We start from the raw sequence: 23,840 nt of genomic DNA, 5'->3' as shown, positions 1-23,840 counted from the left end.
ATTGGTAGGGCATATGTTCTCCTTGGCTTAGTCTCTTAGTGGATTCCCTTGAGCCCATATTGCCAACTAATAAGGTTATGCTTTTGTGATTATTAAAGTTTTATTTTGTTATTTATGTCCTAGTCCCCCCATGACCTCCACACCCCACCAACTTATTGCAGGATAAACATGGGTCCGAAGAAATGGAGAAAGTGTGAAGGAGCAGAGATGAAAAAGCGTTGGAATGTTATTCTGCATAAGTTTGAAACAGACTTCTTCAGGAGTATTAATTCTAATTTCTCTCTCTGCGTCTCTGTCTCAGTCTCTCTGGGTTTCTGCCTCTGTCCAACTCTCTCTTTGTATATAAATACCTATACCCACATATATGTACGTATATACAAACACACATTTTAGCTTCACCTTCAAATCTGTGTCTTAAAATGGATGTAGATATATGCTTATGAATGCAAACATGTGTATATGTATATATTCATGCATATACCACATATAGTTCACTGTATAACTTTTTAAAATAAAATTCCAATAAAGACTGTCCATTTGTTTTTTGCTTTCCACAAATCTTTTAACGATTGGATAGTTTTAGAAGACTTTAAATATTAGAAGGATTTGGAGAGACTATTAGGATAAGACTCATATCAAATGGGGGAATACCTTCTGTGATATTCTGGACAGGTGCTGATTAAGTATGTGCTTCCATATTCCAAGTGATAGGGAATCTGCTACATCAGGGAGCAGGCTAGTCCATTATGGGATAACTTTATTGTAAAGATAATTTTGGCTCTTACACATATGGCCATAGTTTTAGTCAGTAAAACACCTTTAAATATAACTTCTCTTTTTATGATGTCCCTTCAAATACTATGACAGGTTTTGTACTTGTCCAAATATCATTTCCTAAGCTAACCTCTCCTTACTTCCTCCCCACATGTGACATGGGTTCCTGGTCCCTCAGGATTGTTTTTTGATTGGATTCACTGTGATTGGTCAACAGCCTCCTTAGAAAATTGTGTATGAATTTGAATGCAGTGTTCCAGAATTAGTCTTTCAGGTACATAGTGCATGAGATTGGTTACTGGATTATTTTTGTTAAGTGTATCACTTCTTTAGTAGAGCCTAAGATTGTCTGATTTTGTAACTGGATCATGCTACTATAGACTATAATCAGATTATTTATTGATTTATTTATTTACAGATTTGCTGCTAGTGCAAGTGTATTGGTTTGAAATTGCATTCAGACTCTAGAAATGGAGAGTGAAAATAAATGTGACTAAAACACAATAAAAATTCATTTTTGTCCTAGGTAATAGAAAAACGTAATTAGGCCAGCCTGGATTCATAAGTTATAGAAACTCCATGATATCATCAGAGATCTAGGCTTCTTCTACTTTGTGCTCTATAAATCTCTAATCCATCTATTCCATTCTATGGTCACCAAATAACAGTTTACTACAGGCATGGAGTCTTTATGCAAGAGAGAAAGAAGGAGAGAAAGAAAAGGGGAGGATTAAAAAGGAATATCCCAAAAGTTTCAGCAAATGATTTCATTTTATTTCTTATTGCCTACTTATTTGGTAAAGTAGGTTGGAAACTTCTAACTCAATGCACATTGTCCAGAGATCTGCTCTTAAAGGAAAACGTGAGAATGGATATTGTGTAGTCTGCTAGCAGTCTTTGTTATAGCAGATATGCCTGTCTTCTACCTAGTTTTCCATTTTACTCTAAATGCTGGACTTTATATTTATTACTGTTCAATTTCATTCCATAGTTTCTGTCCAGAAAAATTAATTTGCACCTTGACGCAGTCATCTATTGTTTGAGCTGAACTTCTCAACTTCATGTCATTTTAAAATTTAATAAATGAGCTTTCTCTTGCTTTACTCAAGTTTGTGACTTAAGGAAAATGAAAAGCTGTCCTAAAAAAGAAAAAGAAAAGGGAAATCACTGCACTTTTTTTTAACATCCAAGAGAATGGGAAGCCTTTGCATAGCTTTTTTTTTATTTGATGAAAAGCCTTTCATGGGACTTTTAGATTGAATGCAGAGGTGGGTCCTATAATTCATTCTAATGCAGTAACTAAATTTTATGTGTGAAATATAATTACATTTGGAGATTTGTGCCCTGAGTGGGTAGATGGAGATAAGTATGAAATGGGAGTAACATCTGAATAGAAGAGTGAAGAACAGGCTTCACCAAATACTGGGAGGGTGGAATAAATAAATAGAAATTTAGAAATTCTCTGATGGTTGGAGAGTTGGGGGGGGTGTGATAGAATAATAATATTTAATATTTAATTTTGTTATTTTCTGTTTCTGTGATGTAGTTTCCTATTAACAATTCTTCTAGTCTCACTCACCTCAGCAGGACTTAATAAACACAGTAGCCTTTGTTCATACTATATTCTTCCATGGGATGAAGAGTCAAGGGGAGTTCGCAACAACCCCAAGAGGCAAGATGGCTAGTAAGGACTAGGAATTCATCCAGCAGCAGGTGTGGGGGTGATAAGTTGAACATTAGTACATACCTGAACTCATCCTCCAGAATCCTAAGATATATTTCCACTCTTATATTGGATTTGGGTTTGAATTATTTTACTTAGAGATTAAAGGAAAGAATGACCTTGGGAAATTAGAGGACTGGGTCACTCATAGTATACAACTATTTTAAACGAGACTCAGGCCAGAAACCGATGACAATAAATCAGGGACTTTATAGGATATCCAGAGATATGAACGGAAACTACGATTTTGCCAAATATGTTTTATGCTGATTAGCTTACTCATGCTTCCTTCTTTATTCTGCCTCATCTGTTAGATTCTAAATTCTATGACAACATGGATAGTGAATATAGCTTACTCATCTTTGTAGCCCAGATATCATACAGTAGGCATTTAATTGGAATTTATTTGGTAAATGATTAAACCAACTGTGATTCAATGATGGATAGTTTCTTTCTTAAATGGCCCACGTTCTTGCATTTTACAATAAAAATACTGATCTGTATTTATTTTTATTTTTTTAAAGGAGAACCTCCCATTTACAATTATACTTACATTTAAAAGGCAAATAGAATTAACTACTATGAAGTGAATTTCAATTTAAGTAAAATGAGGCCCAATAGACAAGTGTTTAAGGAAACAAATATGTAAATACAATGATTTTTATGGCTTTTAAATCTCAAAATCAGTGATTCTCAAAGTGTGGTTCTTGTTCTGGCAGTATCTGCGTAACCTGAGAACTTGTTAGAAATACTCAGTCTCCACCTGAGACCTACTGATTAAAAACTCTGATTTAGTGCATAGCTATCTGATTTGTAGCAAGCCCTGCACCTTAAAAGCATGTTCTAGATGAGGGTTCTTTTTTTAATTTTTAAAATAAGATATTTAGATTACATAAATGTTACATAAAAAATATGGGGGATTCCCATATGCCCTGCTCCCTACCCCTCGCACATTTTCCAAAATTAACAGCATCCTTCATTAGTGTGGTACATTTGTTACATTTGATTAACACATTTTGGCATTGCCACTATGTGTGGATTGCAATTTACATTGTAGTTTACACTCTTTTCCAGAAGATATAAAATGGCCTATATCTGTCATTGCAGTGTCATTCAGGACAATTCCCAAGTCCTGAAAATATTCCCATATTACACCTAGTTTTTTCTCTCCCTCCCCTCAGAACCTCCAGTGGCCACTGTCTCCACATCAATGAAAGCTATTGCTAGAATCACAATAAATCTATAGTAGAATACCAGTAAGTCTACTCTAGTCCATCATTCATTCCTCAGTTCTGAGGAATTGAGAGGGGGCTTAAATCCCATGGGGCAGATAGATGGGACTGTTTTGCTTGCAGTTGCAGACTCTCTCTGTTCCCTGGGATGGTCGATGTCCATCATCATTTCCTTGTTAGATGTCCTGGGTGAGTCCAATGAACTAGATAGTAGATGCTGCAACACTGTTGAGATTCAGGGCCCAACCGACACATGGGCAGTCCAAAGATTTAAGTCTCTTAGACATATACCTGTCCACTCTATTACTAACTATAGGTTCAAATAGAAGGGGCAGAAGAGTCATATGTAGGAAAACTACAACTGGATCCAACTCTGTCACACTGGAGAGCATATATGACAAAGAAGGGCCCATTAGCAGGGCACCAAACTTCTGAGCTGTCTGTCCTGCCTGTAGTGTCTGGATGTCCCCAGAGCCCTCAGGAACCCTGCTATTTGAGGCATTATTTACTTTGGCAATGAGATCCTGCTGAGATGTGAATAAGTGTAACCTCTAGAATGATCTCCCAACTCACTTTCAAGTCTCTTAGCCATATAAACTCATTTGTCTTTACCCTTTCCCCCTTTGGTCAATGTCTTTTTCCAGTTGCATTGCTAGGTGGTGGTTGGTAGTAGTCCCTCCATGCCAGTGAGGCTCATCCCTTTGAGTCATGTCCCACATTAGAGTTCGGCTTAGAGAGAGGCCACATTTGAGCAAAAAGAAGGCTCTCAGGAGGTAAATCTTCGACACTGTAATACTAGGCTATGTTTCAATTTCAAAAGTAAAGGTTCATAAGTACAGTTATCACTGTTAATGGCCCGCTAATGGTCCTTCCTCCTTCACTAGTCACTTCCCCTGTACTGGGGGGATTCTTACTGTTCCACTGGAGTGTGGCAGAGCTCCCCAGGTTGGGAATTTTGATATTCTTTTGGTTATTGTGTGAATCTCCACCCACTGTGACAATGCCCCATGGACATTTGTGCACATTCATATGCCTTGTAATTATGCCCCAGGTGAACTTCCTTCCATGCATTCCCCAATATCTGACACCCAAAACCAATGATCCTCCCCTGCCATAGTTGTAACCCTTCTGTGATCCAAAGCTTCTTCAAAATTGAAGCCAACAAAATAACCAAATACAATTAATAGGAAAATGATATAATAATGATAGTTTTAAAAATAAGGAGTAAAATACAATTTCTTTTAAAAAATTTGAAATAAAACTTTTCTTTTAAAATAAAACAAGGTGTCCATGAGCTTGAATTTAAATTAAAAAAATATTCTTGTGGAGACATGTTTGGTGTGGGTGTGATATATTTATTAAATAATACACAGTGTAGTATGATATATTTATTAAATAATACACAGTGTAGTATGGACTTAGTTGTTTTCACCTGACTGCCACAGGGATCCATGAAACAAAAATATTTAAGAATCCTTTCTCTAGATTGAGAACCAATGCACTTGGTAATTTCCTAAAGAAGTGAATATAATCAGATGTTTTCATAATGGGAGAAAGAAAAAACAAAACTTGCTAAATGCTCACTATTTCAGGTTTTGGAGCTTTATGTGTCCTCAAATTTTTAGACTATATTTAAAGCATCCAGGGCTATTTGGATTAAATATTGAAATGTTTGGTCTTTATTTTTAATTGTGTAAGTTATGTTTGTCTCTAATTAAGATTTTCTGTGGGATTTCTATGTGTGAAAGCTTTTTCATTTTTTGCTGTTTTGTCTTGCCTGAGAATATGGATTAAATATCCTAAAATTTTGGGTTCCTTGAAATGGGTTTGATAGTTGCCTGCTACTGGTAACTAACTAACTTAGTTCACATTGTTCTGACCCCAGACCATTAATTCCACACATGTAACATAAACTTACTTTAATTCATAATAAATATATTCTCTTGGTCAGGGAAACTTATAATCATTATCCAGTCTATGTTTAATCTAAATTATTTGGATTTAGTGTATTAATTTTATTAAGTACATTTATACTATTAATTGGTATACACTAAAAAACATACAGTGGATTTTCACGGATTAAAACATTGGATATAGTTAATGGCTTCCCACCATTTTTATTCATTCATATTTTAATGAGCTCTTCTCTTGTTGCAATATATATCGTAAGCAAACCAGATTTCTCTTGGGAAGTGAAAGTAGAATAAATTGTGACTTCTAAATTATTCCTATCAGAAAAAAATTGAGACAAACCGATATGACAATATTGAACAGTACAAACCAAAGGCAGTGGCATATATTTTAATTAAAACTATTGTTTTATCTAATGCATTGGCTTTTATTTAGTGGAATCTTTTTTTATATAGAAAATATACTTACTATTTTGCTTTCTTTGATTATGAAAGCTTTCAATGTTCATATAATCTTAATATTTTTGCAAAATAATAACATATGTTCTCCTTATTTTCTCTCCTGCCACCCACCAAAACTAGCTATAATTTAGTTTGTTATTTTGCTGTATTCTCATAAGTCTTGTTTCTGACCTTGCATACTTTCACTAGACGGAAAGTATTTTATAGTAGACATATATTTTTGGCATGTTTAACTGAATACCTATTTTCTGGCCAATTTTAATATTGGTTTATATTTATTAGTTGATCAACTTTCAAGTCCAATAACCAACTTGACTAGGCTGCTAATCTTACCTAGCTAAACTGCTCAGCAATTTGCTGTCCAAAGACTCAGTCAGGCTGAAATCAACAGTTTGCGGACCATTTCCACATCTCAGAGTAGAAAAATAATTTCACATGGCTATAAGAGGCAGTAAAGGTGAGAGAAGTAGCATAATACATGTATGAGCTCTTTTCCCCTCATGTCTTATGCAATATATTCCAGGGAGAGTTGAAATTAAAAGAGAAAAATAAAACAAGCTGTGCCTACTTTGTATAAAGCAAATGAACTTCATGGCCTATGGAGGTTTTGTTAGCTCAGATTCAGATCAAAGAATTTAAGTAACTTAACTGCAGTTACATATATATGAGAGAGCATGCACAGTAAAGTGCATCTATGTGATTCTTAAGGGGGAAAAGATGAAATTATGACATGGATATATACACAGGCAATTGGTATTAGCACTGTTTGGAGTCTCGAATGGTTAGTTGCTAAAGACACCAAAGTATTTCCTCCTGTTATAATTGTTCAATTACAGGATAACTCAGAATAAGGCTTCCCAATTGTGTTCTTCAAGATAATAATAGGCATTCCCTGAAATAAAAAGTTCCTTTGTCAAATTCAGGGAAATGCTATGTAGTATATCTGTTTCTAATGCTGGAATAGATGTTCAGTAGTATGACCCTGTGAGTTAAAAACAGCCATCTAGATGGAATATTCTAGATTTTACTGACTTTATGTTTTCAAGTTAGTCAATATGAAATCTAGTGTATTAACATCATCAGCTTAGCTCAAGCAGTATATTCTGAATAATGCACACACTAGAAAGGGAAAGCCATTTTCTCTTATTATGATATTTAACAGTTTTTCCCAGTTTTTTCACTTTCCCACAACATAATGTTTTATATTGTATGATGAGATGGGGAAAGCTCTATTTGAAATGCTTGCTCTTAAAGATACCCTTATGGTTTTTCTTCGTGAACTCCTGCAGTATAATTTACTACCTGCCCATCAATGTTCAAGGATCTTGTTTAGATGTCATTGCATGAAGATTACAGTCTTGATCTTCCCTTGAGAGCATGTTTAATAAAGCAAGTAAAGATTACTATTTCTCAAGTAGTGAATGTATAAGATGCATTATAAGATATTAAGTAACTTCAGATTGCCATAAGAAAGAGGGGAGCTTAATATTGGGTGAAATATAGCCTGGAAGGAATTGACATGGCTGTGACTCTAATTAGATACACCACTTTGGATGCCAAATACAATTTCCCAATGCTGATTAAAGTTGTCCTTATACCGTCTATCTATTTAGGGATTTTAACTATATATCAGCATATTTAAGCATCTGAATCCTTCATTAAAGATGACTATATAATGTTGTATAATGCAGAATAGTTTAAGCTTATTTGACTGAGAGTACTTTATTATTTAGAAAAAAACACAATAAAACTTAACATCTAATGGGATAGTACGCATCTTATTGAGGACGATTTGAGAAACATTGACAGAATGTATAAATTATTATGTTGCCCGAGTAAAGATATTCAACTGAGATCAAATCTACCGATATGAAAATAAAAGGAAGGATAATTTATTTGTTTTATGCCATAAGAATTTAACTCATCAACTGACAGAAGGAGTCAGTACTTCCTAAGAAACTGAAGATATTTGGAGAGACAAGACAAGTCAGGGAAGGAGTAAAGGAAGAGTGGAAATTCACTGACTTCTCTTGAGACAACCACCCCAGCATGCATTATATACTTTACCAGTCACTCAGAGCTTTTGTTTTGGTTTTCTCATAAGTACCCCTAAGTACATACTATATATGAGAATTCTATCTCAGGGGAAAATAAAAAGAGTTCATTATGCCCTGGAAAATATAGGAGACAAGGTCTTTGATGGATGAACCCGGTGAACACTGATTTTCAAATACTGCAATACAGTCATTTTCTTGGATTCATAACTTAAGAGCTCCCAGTCCAAGCTGAGCATGTACAGATGTGCGCACACACTGAAGAATTATTTCTGCTTGAAAGAATTTTAAGTGCTTACCCTAGATGGCCTTCCTACTTAGATGCTACCTGAACTGTGATCTTCTCTACATAAATGGGTAATGGTTACTTCCCAAAGAAAGCAAGTAAGGATTTTGGTATGCAATGAAATAATTAACACTACATTTGTGGGTTTTTCCTCTGTAAAGTTAACAACATTTATGAAAACATTTCTTGCTGTCCCTTTGTCCCTAAAATATCTAATAGACCACCCCAACAACACTTTTGTTGCTTTGTGGAACACTGTGTTCTTCCTTTATTTCTAATGTAAAGAAAGAGGCATTTTTGTATTTTGTAGTGCGTGTGTGTGTGTTAGAAGTGGGTGTGCCTATGTGCATGGGAAAAGATATTAAGTATCGAATCAAGAACAATTAGATACAATCCATAAGTAGCTTGGCTTGACTTACATTGTGAGTGAATTTATGATCCAATGAGCTGCCTTGAGGGGAGTTTGCTTGGTAGTGATTGATACTAACCTGGAGTTTCAACATGTTGGCTTTTTTCTAACTCATTTACATAAAAAAGCAAGTAGATGACTATGAACATGGCAGGTGTCACAAATTAAGCCTAATTGTACTCATCAAGCTTTATGAAATTTAAATTTCCAAAAATGAAACTTTATGTGAAATATGTACTCAGTCTTTCAAGCAGGTGAAGCTCAGGTTCAGTCTTAAGTCTACCATTTAAATTGAACACAAATATGTTAGATGTCCTATTTCAAATCAGCTCTATTAGTGGCCCTGTTTGTATTCACTCAAAAATTTGCTACATATTGAAGACTATGCCTGGGTATCGTAACGAAATATTGGCTTTTTAAAAACAGAGATAGAAACGTCATTTACCATCTAAAGATTGATGATGATTATCTGCAATGATTATCTACTCTGCCAGTTGACTGAATAATCGCCCCATTTTTAAAAATTAAACTCTTCTGGTTTTGAATAGTGTCAGGTATATACTTAGTTCCATTAGGTGATATTTTTCTTATTAATAATTATATCCCCAGATTTATACTATTTTATTCTTTCACCTATGTTCGTTGAATATAAGTACTCAGTAAATAATTGTCGAGTAAATTTATTTGCACTATCTATATTTCTCTCATATACAATTTGATATCTGTTTTCACTGTAAATGTACAGGAATGAATTTTAAAAGGCACATTAACTATATCAAACTTTGTTATTCTCCCATGCACTGGACTATGTCAATTCTGAAGAGTTAAATCAAACTAGGAGTGGTAATGAAAGTCAATATTTCAATAAACCTAGGGCAAATCAGACTTTTTCCTTAGTCACCCTGCACAGATCAGGAAAAATAAGATTTGGTTAGAAAAAAGTGTTCTGTTTCAATGTATATGCATTATCTTACACAAATAGACATTTGCATAGTCAAAGGTATTTATAATGATTATTACATTCTAAATCTATTACATTATATATTTTATAATAACACTAATACTATGATAATGATAATAAAATAATTGCTGCCAAAATAAGAAAATATGTTGGAGATTATCTGTCTGAAAATATGTGTATATGGTGAGGACATAATTCACTTTAGAGTACCCTGTGAGGCACCAAAAGAGAAAAATAATTATTGTCTAAGTCAGCTGAAATTGAGTAATTACTAATGAGGACAAAAGATTTCTTAATTAAGATGCCATGAGAGGAGAAAATAATTAATAGTTAGATTATAAACCTTGAATAAAAATCTACAAGGACTGATGTTCCATTTTGCAGATGTTGATTTCCACTTCAGCAGATTATCATATGGGCAACTTTTATGTCCTCCAGGATAAACAGCAAAAGGAAATGACTTATTCAATAATGGCTAATAATTATTTATAATAATAGAAAGGAGTTGTCTGTCAGAATAAGAGGTAGGAAGGAAGGAGACAGAAGAGCTTTGATACGTATGGAGAAAGAGAATGTATACACTTCTACTGAAGTGCAGGTTGATTGTTGGCATGAAACAAAGGGATCATTCATTGGGAACAAACCTACTGAAAACAAAAAGGAGCTTTATGGAAATAAGAAGATTATCCTGTAACTGAGTAGTTCTTGTTAACAAGTCATTTGACTAGGTACCCTTCACTCTCCCAGGTTTTTTCATTTTCTGCTTTAAAGGCTTCTAGCCAAATTGAGAAATTCATACAAATATAATGATCTAGGATCAGAAGAGCATGAGTGAAGTCATGTTTTCTTTTGTTTTTCATATTAGACCATGCCATGGCACTGAAGTAAAGCCGCCACATTTAGGCAGAGTACCAGAAAAGCAGTTCTAATAACTTTTCCTTATATATCAGCATACATCTAATTAGCATATCTTCGCACATTTTATTAGCAAATACTCAATATAGAAAAATCTTCAAAATGAATGTTTTACTGATGACACTAAAGGCTATAGCTGTTGACTAGGATGAACTAGACATGTCTAGTATATTTCATAAGAATTTTGAAGTCTTACAGGAGTGAATCACTTGGTTACTATCAAGGAAAGACTTTTGGACCAAATGGAGATACCATAACTCTACTCTCTGCCTGCATGGTACGATGTTTATTTATTGAGTCTGCATTTTCATACTGCCCACTCCAACACAAATGGCTGTAACATTTTATGAATTTTAATAGAACAATATCCCATGGAGTTGAATATTCTTTGGAAATTATGAGCACAATTTGAAATCACTTGTTACATAACTTTATATTAAATTTGGTAAAGTTGAGGGACTTTGATATTATTGCTGTTTGATGTAAAAAATGATGAATAATGGAGCAAGAATAATTTCACATTACTATTCTTGTTGTTTTCAGATTGGGGCAACCAAAATTGTGTTATATTCACAAACTCTTTTTTGATTTTTAGTATGAAAAATGGATATTGATCAAAGATATAGAATATGGTTCAGATTATATATTTTTTCATATGTTCCTGTAGTCAAGATATGTAAACATATATCAATGAATGTCAAGTATTTTTCTTTAAATAAAGACAATATACTCACCAAAGAGATTTTGATTTAATTTATGCTAAAACATTTCTAAAATGAAATTGCATAGTGAATTTATATATATATGAAAGATATGTAAAATTTTGAAAAAAAAATTATTTTAAGTAATCCAATATAATATGAAACATAAATTATTTAATTGGTTGAAACTAAAGAATTAAACAATCAAGAGTTTGGGCCAGTAGTTTTGGATATCTCCTGTATTACTGTCAACTGCCTAATATTTTACTAAAGGAATGCATACATTTTCATTTTAATTGTTACCATTTATATTCTTTACATTTTTATATTCTACCCCTTAAATTCTTCCTTTGTGTACATTATCTACACAGACTGAATTTTCTTCTCTCTTCCAGTGTTGAATTTCTTCTCTTAATACGTTTTCAGTTCTCTGTAGCTGAGTGTTGGGAGCAGTAAAAATAAAAGCAAATTAATTTTTTCCAAGATGATTGAATGTTAAAAACAGTGTTTGTTTAGTTAAAAATATGTATATATTTTGTATGTGTGTGTATTTTAATTATATTATTATATAAATCGATTGAACCCACCAGAACAAAAGTATAAAATACTATTGAGGTTCAGGACTGAAAAGGAATAAGTATTACTTCCCATCAATTACAATGTATTACCAAAAAGGTAGTTCACTTAAGGTCCTGGCATTGTTTAAATTAATTTTTAGCTTTTCTTAAGAATAATTATGGCATATGGAACTGACCTGTTTCTTCTGATTTTATTTTAATCTTTTTTCTAATAATTGAACTTTATATGATTTCATTGCCTTTGTTGATTACTGCTTTCACTGAGTAATTTGGTATGTAGCATGCTCTGAGTTTTAAAACAAAATTAGGCAAGTATGCCTATTTTTCACTTTTGAATGGCATTTGTCTCATCTTCCCGATTCATGAATTTCAAATTCATTTGAAGTTGGAACTCTTTTTAGTAACTTCTAATTTCTTACCATTGATTGTGATTTCTTCAGGTGATGCAGTTATTCATACTGAGTAAAATTTAACAGGAAATGAGAATAAATTTACTTTATGATACCTGATCCAGCAGATGCCAGTATATTCATGAACCTTGTTGTTGAAGGCCATGACATTGACATGCATTTATAGTTTTCTTAATTTTGTTCTGAAATCAGTGGAACATGATAGTAAAAATATACCCTTTTTTCTTTGAAAATATAAGCAATAAGCAATCATACACTTACCATTCAGTAATCACATTTCATTTTAAAAACAACAACAACACACACCTGTTACCAGTGTGCAAAGTACAAATCAAGGAAAACTGATTATCTGCATTATAGAATTACTTTATATTCCTTCAAACAGTTAATGATAGAATAATAACTTCAGAGATAACTATATTGATTTTCCTTAAACTGGCATAAGCATTACTACAGAAAATCTTAGATAAACTCTGGGTGTTCTATGAAATAAATGATTTTATGTGCAAGCAACATTTGTCTTTATTAAAGTAAGTGACATTTGTAACACTTGCTGTGAAAAGAGTTCTATATACAACACATCCATCAGACAGAATATAGTAATGTAATCAGATATATTGTCTTTGAAAAGACAAAATAAAATCATACATAGACATATGATTTGAGAATAGAATTATTATCTGGGAAGATAAATGTAATCTAAATAGACCCAGGAACAAATAATTCATATGTTTGCTAATTTATTTGTTATTCATGCCCCAATTGCTTCTGCAAAGAATTTAAGTTACATTGCAACGTAAAATATCTATATACCATAGACAGTGAAAGAAGAAACCACAAAATGAACAGAAGAAAAAATATTTTTAAAAAGATATATAATTTCTGTGAGTTAGCAAGAAATTTAATTTGAACATCTTTGAGGACAAGGCTAGAAAGGAGCCAGCACAAATGAGATTATTCTCACTATATAATAAAAACAGTTAAGGTGCCAATTTTTACTGATAAAACTTTGAAAATAAATTCTCATGAGGATCCTTATAAAATAGATTCTGAATATTAACTGGCCATTGTTTTAGGTACAAATTAGAATATTTATTTAAAATGAGAAATTATAAAACAAAGTGCTTGAGAAATCTCTCAATCACAATTTTGAAAAGCTGACAAATATAAACATCACAGAATCTTGAAAAATAACATTTGTTAACATTCTGAAACAACTTATTACTGTTTATTGAGGTGCATTTCACATAATATAAATATATCCATTTTAAAGTGAGCAGTGTGTGTTTGTGAAACCCTCACTTCTATGTAGTTCTAAAACCACCACAAAGAAAAATCCCATAATGCAGTTGCTCCCTATTCCACTCTCCCCACCCCCAGCCCTGGCAACTGCCAATCTGCTATTTGTCTGTATGCTTTTACCTATTTAGGATATTTCATATACATTAAGTCATGCAATATGTGACCTTTCAATTCTGGGTTCTTTCACTTAAAATAATGTTTTTGAGGTTCATCCATGTTATAGCATATATTAGTACTCCAGCCCTTTTTAATGGCTGAATACTGTTCAGTGGTATATATGCATGATAATTTGTTTATCCACTCACCTACTGATAAATATTTTGATTGTTTATACTTTTTGGCTATGGTACATAGTCAAAGTATAAATTTATGTGTAGCTGTACTTCGTTAAATATTTATTTTCAATTTTGTGAGGTATATATTAACAAATAAAATTGTGGGCTATGTTAACTATATGTTTAAAATTTGAGGAATAGCAAAACTATTATTCCCAACAACAATGATTGAAAGTTCAAATGTCTCCACATCTTCGTCAACACTTGTTATTATTTTCGGTGTTTTTTATTATTTATTTTTGTACAGCTATCCTAAAGGGTATATAGTGGCGCCTAATTGCAGTTCTATTTCCATTTCCCTAATGAATAATGATGTGGAACATCTTTTTATATGCTTGTTGACAATTTTTATATGCTATTTCAAGATATTTGTATTCATCTTTTTGTTATTGATTTGTAAGAGTTCTTTATATATTCCGAATACTAAATCCTTATATATGTATAAGATATAACATGTTTTTCAACTAGTAAATACAAAATTATTTCATTTTTGGTTTGGGTACTGAAATCATACTCATGAATGCATTTTAAGGAATGATTTAAAATTTAATTATAATTATAACCTGAACCAGCAAGATGGCGGTGGAGTAAGGATCTCCAAGAGTCAGCTCCTGCTGCTGGGCAGTTGGTAAGTACCCAAAGCTATCTGGAGCTAGCTGAAGTACCTGTTTGGGGGCTCCAGGAGACCAGAAGAGCATCCTGCCACATCCTTGAAGGAATGGAAGGAGGAGACTGCTCATCTGCAGAGAAGATTTGTGAGCAGAACCCTCCAAACCATGGAGGCTGGTGCTCACCCTCTACCGGAGGCACAAACCACCTCAGGAGATGTTCTGCAACTGGAAATGAAAGCTCCATTTCCCAAAAATGGGGGTGGAAGAGACAATTGGGCACCAACTACAGGTACTGATGAGTAAATTTAGTGGGCTAAAGCATAATCCAAAGAATGGTTAAAGTTTGAACCTGTCCAAGTCAGAAAGAGACCAGTAGCCACCATCTTAACTCTGTGCCTGGCACTAGGGGAAACAGGGTGGATTGAAAAATCACAGTGCTGGTGGAGACTGGCTTCTTTCCATCCAAATCAGGTTGCTGCTCTAGCCTAAATCCCAACCCCACCTCTGGCAGGGAGGAGCTGGGGGGACCTGTGCCATCCTTGCTGGGAAATTACCAGCCAAGCCCTGAAGGCTGGTGATTATCCTACTTTGGTAGCACAGGCTACACCAGGAGATATCCTGTGGCTGGAATTGGAAGCTCAATTTCCGAAAAAACAGGGGAGGAAGAGACAGTTGACCACCGACTTAGGCTACTGATTAGTAGACTTGCCTGACTAAGGTGTAACCCTAGGAACAGCAAAGGTGTGAATCTAACCAAGTTGAGGAAGGCTGGTGGCCTCCATTTCAACTCCATACCCATTATGAGGGAATGCCAGGCTGACCAAAAATCACAGTGATGGTAGGAACCTGTTTCTTCTACCCATATTGGCCTGCCAACATAGGCTAGGCTTTAGCCCCACCTCTGGTAGTCTGGAGGATGGCACCAACCTATCCAGGTAACTGCAGGTACATTTGGCTGGCACAGATTGAATAATCAGAAGTCTACTGGGGCAACTGTGGTCATCTTGGACCAGCACTGCATAGATTGCTGCCAACATGTGCAGCTCCATCCTTGCCCCAGGAAAGGGAGAAAGGGGTATGAAGTTTCATCTGTCTTTCTGGGCAACTATGGTCTAGGCCTCCATGACTTGGATTATTCCACACAGCTGGGACTTTGTCCCTACCTCTGGCAAAGGAGAAAGTTGGATGAAGCTTCATCAGTCCCTGGGGCAATGCAGGCAGCTTGATCCTCCACAGTTTTTAGTACCAACTAAATCCTTGGCTCCTACTGCACAACCAGCAAGGGAGAGAGGTCAGGAAGCCCTAAACTGAAGAGAAAAAATGCACCCAGAATAAATACTCTAGTAAACCAGATGCCAAGATACCAACAAAAAATTACAGTCCACACCAAGCAACAGAAAGCTATGGCCCAGTTAAAGAAACATAAGTCTGATTACATGAAGGAGTTGAGACAACTAATCATAGATGCTCAAAAAAATCTCCTTAATAAATCAATGAGATAGTTAAAGAGATTAAGGATATTAAGAAGACACTGGATGAACTCAAAGAAGAATTTGAAAGCATGAATGGAAAAATAGCGGTCTTATGAGAATGAAAGATGCAATCAATGAAAGTTAAAAACTTTGGAATGATATAATAGCAGATTTGAGGAGAAAAAAAAAAGGATTGTTGAGCTTGAAGAAATGGCCTTTGAAAGTGAACATACAAAAGAACAGATGAAGGCAAGAATGGAAAAATTTGAACAAGGTCTCAGGGAACTAAATGACAGCAAAAGACATGCAAACATACATGTCATGGGTGTCCTAGAAGGAGAAGGGAAAAGGGGCAGAAGGAATATTTGAAGAAATAATGGTAGAAAATTTCCCAACACTGTTGAAGGACATAGATATACAGGTCTAAGAAGCACAACTTACTCCCATCCAAAAAAATCCAAATAGACCAACTCTGAGGTACGTACTCATCAGAATGTCAAAGGCCAAAAGCAAAGAGAGAATTCTAAGAACAGCAAGAGGGAAGCAATGCATAACATGTAAGGGATATCTAATAAGATTAAGTGCCAATTTCTCATCAGAAACCATGGAGGCAAGAAGACAGTCGTATGATATATTTAAGATAATGTAAGAGAAAAACTTCCAGCCAAGAATCTTATATCCAGCAAGATTGTCTCTCAAGGATGAGGGTGAGATTAGAATATTCACAGATAAACAGAAACTGAGAGGATTTCTAACCAAGGGACCAGATTTTCAGGAAATACTAAAAGGTGTGCTAGAGCCTGAAATTAAAAGACAGGAGAGAGAGGCCTGGAAGAGAGTCTAGAAATGAAGATTATATCAATAAAAGTAGCTAAAAGTGTCAAAAGAGTGGTGAATAAACTTAACCAATATTTGAAGAAATAATGGTAGAAAATACAAGGCACTTATATTCAGAAAACTGCAACTCAGTGTGAAAACAAATCAAAAAAGGCCTAAATAACTGGAAGAACATTCCATTCTCATGGATTGGAAGACTAAATATCATTAAGATGTCAGTTCTATTGCAATTGGTATACAGATTCAATGCAATCCCAATAAAAATTCCAGCAGCATTTTTTTTTATTTGAAAACATGATTATCAAATTTATTTGGAAGGGTAAGGGGCCCTGAAAGATAGAAACTTCTTAAAAAGGGAAAGCAAACCCCCATTTCCAGACTTTAAATCATATTACGTAGTTATAGTGGTGTAAACAGCATGATACTGGCATAAAAACAGACACACAGACCAAAGGAACCAAATTAATGGTTCAGAAACCCTCACATGTCTGGTCAAGTGATTTTTGACTAGACTGTCAAGCTCACATGGCTCGGGCTGAACAGTCCATTCAACAAATGGTGCTGAAAGAACTAGATATCCATTGCCAAAAGAAGGAAAGAGAACCCCTATCTCACACCTTATCCAAAAATTTACTCTAAATGGATCAAAAATCTAAAAATATAAGTAAGAAGCATAAAGCTTCTAGAAAAAATTGTAGGAAAATACCTTCAAGACCTGGTGGTAAATGGTGGATTCTTAAAGGAAAAAAGAGGAGGACAAAGATGGATTACTGATGTTTAATGTATGTAGAAATTTTAATTAGCTTTAATGTAAAAGTATGGAAATGTATAAAGTGGGTGGTACCAAATAGTGAGTAATAGCCAGTTTATAAATAGGGATGTGGTTGAAACTGTTAGTCTACATAGAAACCGTTAGTCTACATATGTAAATGACAATTGACAGAATGCTAGAGAATAATCTAGAAACTGAATAACACAATAAACCAAGAGGTGAATGAGAATTGTGGTTGATGGTACAGATGCAAAAATGTCCTTTGTGAACTAGAGCAAATGGATCACTACTGCAGGGTGGTGGGAATGTGGAAAAGCATTGGAAAAATACAACTGTAGTGACCTATGGACTGTGGTTCGCAGTTATAATATTCTTGCATTTATGCCAAAGATGTACTGTGTTGATAATGGGGCAGTATGGAAAATGTAAGCCAAATATACACTATGGGCATGGTAACAATCAGTTGATATTATCTTACCTGTAACCCTGTAACAAATGTTCCACCTTACTGTGGTGTGTTAATAGAGGGGTGTTGTTTGGGAATTCTGCACATGTGCATGATTGTTTTGTAAGCTTACAACTTCTGCCATGAAAAAATATATATTTGAAAAACAGTAATTGGGTGGGTTGGGGGAAAAATACACCAAATGTAAGATAAAGTCTATTATTAGCAGTAAGATTTTGACAATATTCTTTCAAATTTGTAACAAACGTCTCACAACAATGCAAGGTGTTGGTGGAGGGCTGATGTATGGGACCCCTGTATGATGTTATTCATGTTTGCTTTGTAAGTCCACAACTTTTACTATACACTTATTGTTTATGTATGTTCATATATAAATGATATAAAGATAATAATAGGGTGGGTTGGAAAAATACTTTGGTTAGTAGTAATATTTTGACAATGCTCTTTAGTCATTAATTAAAAATGTTTAACAACAATGCAAGGTATTGCTAGGGTGAGTTATGAGATTCCTGTATGATGTTATATCTGTTTTGTATGTTCACAACTATTACGCACTTATTGTTTATGTATGTTTATGTATGAGTGATATACTTCAATAAATTTTAAAAATTAACTGTAGTTATAACATTAAATATGTTTTCATAAACTTTAATCCTTTTCAGAAAAAAAAGTCTTTATTTTGTGTGTATATGCAACACACTGTCTTGATCACTGTGATTCTGTAATAAGTTTGAAATTGGGAGGTCTGAGCCTTCAAACCCTGTTCCTATTTTTCAAGATTGTTTTACTTATTGAGGGCCTTTAATCCCATATGAATTTGAGGTTTGGCTTTTCCCTTTTTTGAAAAAATGACTGTTGGAATTTTCATAGTGATTTCATTGAATTTGTAGATTGCTTTGAGGAATATTTCCTTTTTAGCAATATTAGATCTTCAAATCCATAAACATGGAATGTCTTTCCATCTGTTTAGTTTTTCTTTTCACAACCTTGGTAATATTTATTCTTAGATATGTTATTCTTTTGGTTATCATAATTATAATTTTTTAAGAATTTGAATTATTCATTATTGGTGTATAGAAACACAATTGACTTTGGTGTCCTGCAACTTAGCTGTATTTGTTGATTGGCTCACATAGAATTTTGTGGATAAACACACATGCAAGCATACATTATCTCTATAAACACACATTTTCTCAATAAAGAAAAGTTTACCTCTTCTTTTTTATTTATTTTTGTGCCTAATTGCTCTGGATAGTACTTCCAGCACATGTGCTCTTGGATTGAGTTTGCTGTTATTTTGTTAAGGATATCTACATCTATACTGATAAAATCAGGTGGTTTGTATTTTGTTTTTCTTGTGTTGTTTTTTTTTTTTTTTATCTGACTTTGGGACCGGGTTAATACTGGCCTCTTTGAATGTGTTAAGAAGTGTTCCTTCTCTTCTGTGTTTGGAAAAGTTTGAGCAGGATTGATGTTAATTATTCTTTAAATGTTTGGTAGAATTCAATGAAATATCTGATCCTGAATTTTTTTTTTGCTTCAATATTTTTAAAAATATTTTTAATTAGGGAAATTGTAGGTTTACAGAAAATCATATAAAATTTGTAGTGTTCTCATGTAATCCTCCTATTAATAACCCTGCATGAGTGTGGTACTTTGTTATAATTGATAAATGAATAGTATAATTGCAGTATAAACTATAGCTCAAAGTTTACATTACGGTTTATTTTATAGGTTCCCTCATTCTTTAACAATTTTTATATTTTTTCAAGTTGAAATTCTGAGTGTCAGTGCTTTAGTCAGGGAAATACTTCATGCTTTTCTTCCTTGTTTTGATTTTTATGGGTTTGTGTTATTGAATATCTTAAATGGGAACACTCTGTTCCCAATTATTTTAGATAATAACTGCTTCAGGAAGTTTTATGAACCATAATTTTTGTACATAGTGATTTGGTCTATTGTCTCATCACTTAAGTTTGATGAATTATTTAAGGGTTATTCAAAGTAATTTTACAATCATTAGAAGATAACTATTTGTGAAAGTCAGATATCTTTCGGGCAATGCAAAAGTACATTCACTCTTAGAAACATAGATTTTGAAAGATCCTTAGAGATTATTTATTTCAGTCTCTCACTTCTGGGGGAGGAATCTTTTCTTTACTCTCACTGACAAAGTCATTTGTCCTCTTCTGAGTATTTTCAGTGATGAGGAACTAATTTTCTAGAAAGACAGTCCTTTATAAGATTGAAATTAGTTATTAGAAAAATTTGTATTTTAGTGAAATAAAACATAAATATAACCCAACCAAATTTCCATCCAGTATGGGAAATATTTTTTAGTAAGAATCACAAGACAAATATAGAAAAGTGTTAGAAATGAAATGAAAATATCTGACATATATCATCATGAACCAGTTTAAAAGTTTTGTACATATTATCTCATTTAATCCTAAAACCCTGTGATATAAAGGCTCTTATTTACTTTTTACTCTAGAGTAAATTAAGCATAGAATGTTACACAGGTAGTAGAAAGTGACATAGCCAGAATTGAAAGCAATGCAGCCTGGCTCCAGAACACACACTATTCAAGAGTTCTCACGTGGCTAAAAAACATGAAGCTGAGCAGGGGAAGTGAGCTGGCAGAGCATTAAGCAAAAATTTTTCGTTGTGTCAGTTGGGAAATGGTGCATATCATTTCCACTCAACATTTATTTAGTCAGAATAAGTCACATGATCCCAGGAAGGAGTAATAACAAAGAAGATTTGGTGTTTTCCAGGAATTGTCTCTGCCATATCCTTTGTGGAGTATTCCCAAGCACTCAAACCTACCCTAAAAACTTCTCTGTTACCTGCTTTACTTCTATGTGAGAATATCGACTGTATGGTCATTTATTATTTGAGATGAATTTTTGTTGCATACTGACAACTCAGTGTGCACAAGTATGTGTGAGGGATTAGTACTAGATGTAAATGAAACTGCTTACTAATATTTTAATCTTTAAGGTAGAAAGAAGGAACAAGTCATCACTCCTCTGTCCCCATGTCTTCCTTTTTCCCTTGGAAACCTTTAGTCTGGGGCAACCTTATCACCCACTAATACCTTCACAGTTAACTGGATTATAAGATGCTAATGAATTCAAATGAAGGTTAGGGACTTTTAAATTAAAGAATTGAAGTTTTCAGGTATCTTTCATTTATAAAGTCTCTTTACATTTTTCTAATCCTTTCTTACAGTGCCTTAGGTACATGACAAGTAAAAGAAGATAATTTGTTTCTACAGCTTATATATACTCATATTGTAAAGTGTGAATGGTAGAATAAAATATTGGCATTGTTGAACAAATTATTTAATTATGTTCTCATGATACAATTTTCATCATTTTATGTATGAGCAAACTAAACCTCAGAAAAATTCAGTTGGCATTCAGATCTGAGTTGGCTTTCAGAGCTGAATCTTTCCTACTACAAATGCGGTATACTTTTTATTAGACTATATTGCTCTCTAGTTAAAGGCTCTATCACTTATTTTTACTTCTTTCTTATTTTTTATAGCACTTGAGTATAAAGAGCTACTTTTTCACTATCACATACACAGAATTAACAATATAGGTTTATGAGCAATGTGTAACATAATTGGGTGCCAACATTCTCATAATGATATTTCTTGCTCATATTCTAGCTGACATCTTGTACATAAATAGTCACATCTGCCTTGGCTCTGAAATTGTGATATGTCTGATAATATCTATAACAGATATTGGAAAAATCCTCTCATTTAATACAGTTACAGGAAAATGAACTAAAATAAAGCCATGCATACCATATGTGCAATTTACTTAGTAACTCAAATTTAATATCACATTTATAGACTAATGTAAGAAAACTATTCTAATGTTTTTATAATGTACTAATTCTCTAGTGGCTACCATGAACATCAACAAGGTTGATGTCTCTTATGATGGTATGAACCTCTCATTCATGTGAAGATGCTGCCTTCCTTTGGCTTCAATTTCACACTGCTGTGTTTTTTTTTTCTTCTTTGCTCAGAATCCTCAGTTGAAATCTCCTCATCCTATGTTTTCCATTCAAAGGTTAGTACCCATTAGAGTACATTCTTGGTCTGTCTTATTTTTGCTATTCTGAATACTAATTAGCACTTTATGCTGACATCTTTAACTCTAGCATAAATCATTCATTAAATGGGGAAAATAGCATAGGTAGATATTGATAGATATATAGATTTGTAGATTTTTTAACCACTTCTCTAATGCCTCTATGTAGAACACTATCACTTCAAAGTTTTTATGACCCAACACTTAAGTTCTTCTTTATATTCTCAAATCTGCTCTATCTTCTTTGTCCCATTCTAAGTAAATGACATCAAAATTCACCCCATTGTCAAAGCAGCGGAGCTCAATGTACCCTTAGTTCTTCACTCACAGGACATCCAATTAATGCCCAAGATCTGTCAATTCCACTTGCCTAATAAAGTCTATCATATATGCACTTTCCTTTCAAACTCCATTAGCATTTTAGACCTCCAGAATTATTGCAGATGTCTTCTCAATTGTTCTCGCTCTATCAAATTGTAAATAGTTGCATGTAGCTACTCTACGGAAAGAATATGACACTAATGAAGCAGTAGAAAAATAGATTAATTCAACAAAAATAGAAGATCAAGGTAGAGATTCATTTATACACAGATGCCTAGAAATTATGTTATAAAGTGGATCTGTCACATAAATAATATGGCAGTTATATACTCCTTACTAAAAGGTTAACTCAAATAGCTACTCATTAGCAAAATGACACTATTAAGTATTAATGCAATATTTAAATACCTAGATGTAAAACCTAAACTAAAACCATAAAGAAGAAAATATAGCCATTGTGTTTTATAATCTTATGAGAAAGCTCCTACTAAGCCAGAAAGGAAAGTCAAAGCCTGGAAAGAAATGATCAATTTAGCTACATTAGTATTAAGAATGTGTAAATAGTGAAAGACACCACAAATAAAGTTAAGCTTGAGCATAAAACTAGAAACAACTATTTATAACATGTAAGACAGAGTGCTATCCTCTATGATAAATAAAAAATAAGTACTAAAAATCTTGTAAAAGCAACCAAATGTTTAATAAAAGGATTGTCAAAGTATGGATTTTATAGAACAAGTTATAGAATTTATAGGAGTAAAGCAATCATTAAAAATATTTATTTGATTCCTTATAAAATAATATTAGCTAAAGCAATGACATACTAATTTTCTGTAAGATTTTTGGGAAAATAGATGATGTCCATTGTTGGCAAGAGTACAGGGAAATGATCAATGGTATGCTCTGTTGACTGGAGTGCAAATTGTTTTTCTTATAGTCTGTTGGTTTCTACTTATCTTTTTTAAAAATTTCATTCTGTTTTCCTACAGATTATCAAATAGTACGCAAAAATAAACATTTACACATAGTTATGGTAATTGCAGCATCATATTAGGGAAAAAAAGCCATGGATAAGGGCATGCTTACCAATTACATTGTATCTATGTCATGGGCTATTATCAATTAAAAACAGAGGAAGATGTCCTGACCTGAAAGGATGACCATCTTATATTGATGAGTTTCAGTAGTAATTTGGAG

General features: G+C 33.6%; 1 protein-coding gene across 11 annotated transcripts in view; it reads left to right on the top strand.

Moving 5' to 3' along the window:
* LINGO2 (leucine rich repeat and Ig domain containing 2) overlaps positions 1-23,840 on the top strand; it is a 1,371,976-nt gene that overhangs the window by 316,682 nt on the left and 1,031,454 nt on the right. For 3 of the 11 annotated variants that reach the window (XM_058301965.1, XM_058301962.1, XM_058301967.1), the window contains exon 4: positions 22,258-22,301. The exons of the other annotated variants lie outside the window; for them this stretch is intronic. The gene's annotated coding sequence lies outside the window, so the exon portion shown is untranslated. The remainder of the gene's footprint in view (positions 1-22,257; positions 22,302-23,840) is intronic. 11 annotated transcript variants of the gene reach the window in all.

The sequence above is a fragment of the Dasypus novemcinctus genome, chromosome 8 (assembly GCF_030445035.2).
Source record: "Dasypus novemcinctus isolate mDasNov1 chromosome 8, mDasNov1.1.hap2, whole genome shotgun sequence".
In the NCBI taxonomy this organism is placed as follows: domain Eukaryota; kingdom Metazoa; phylum Chordata; class Mammalia; order Cingulata; family Dasypodidae; genus Dasypus; species Dasypus novemcinctus.
Note: the sequence above shows the minus strand (reverse complement) of the source record. Positions and strands in the feature narration are given on the sequence as shown.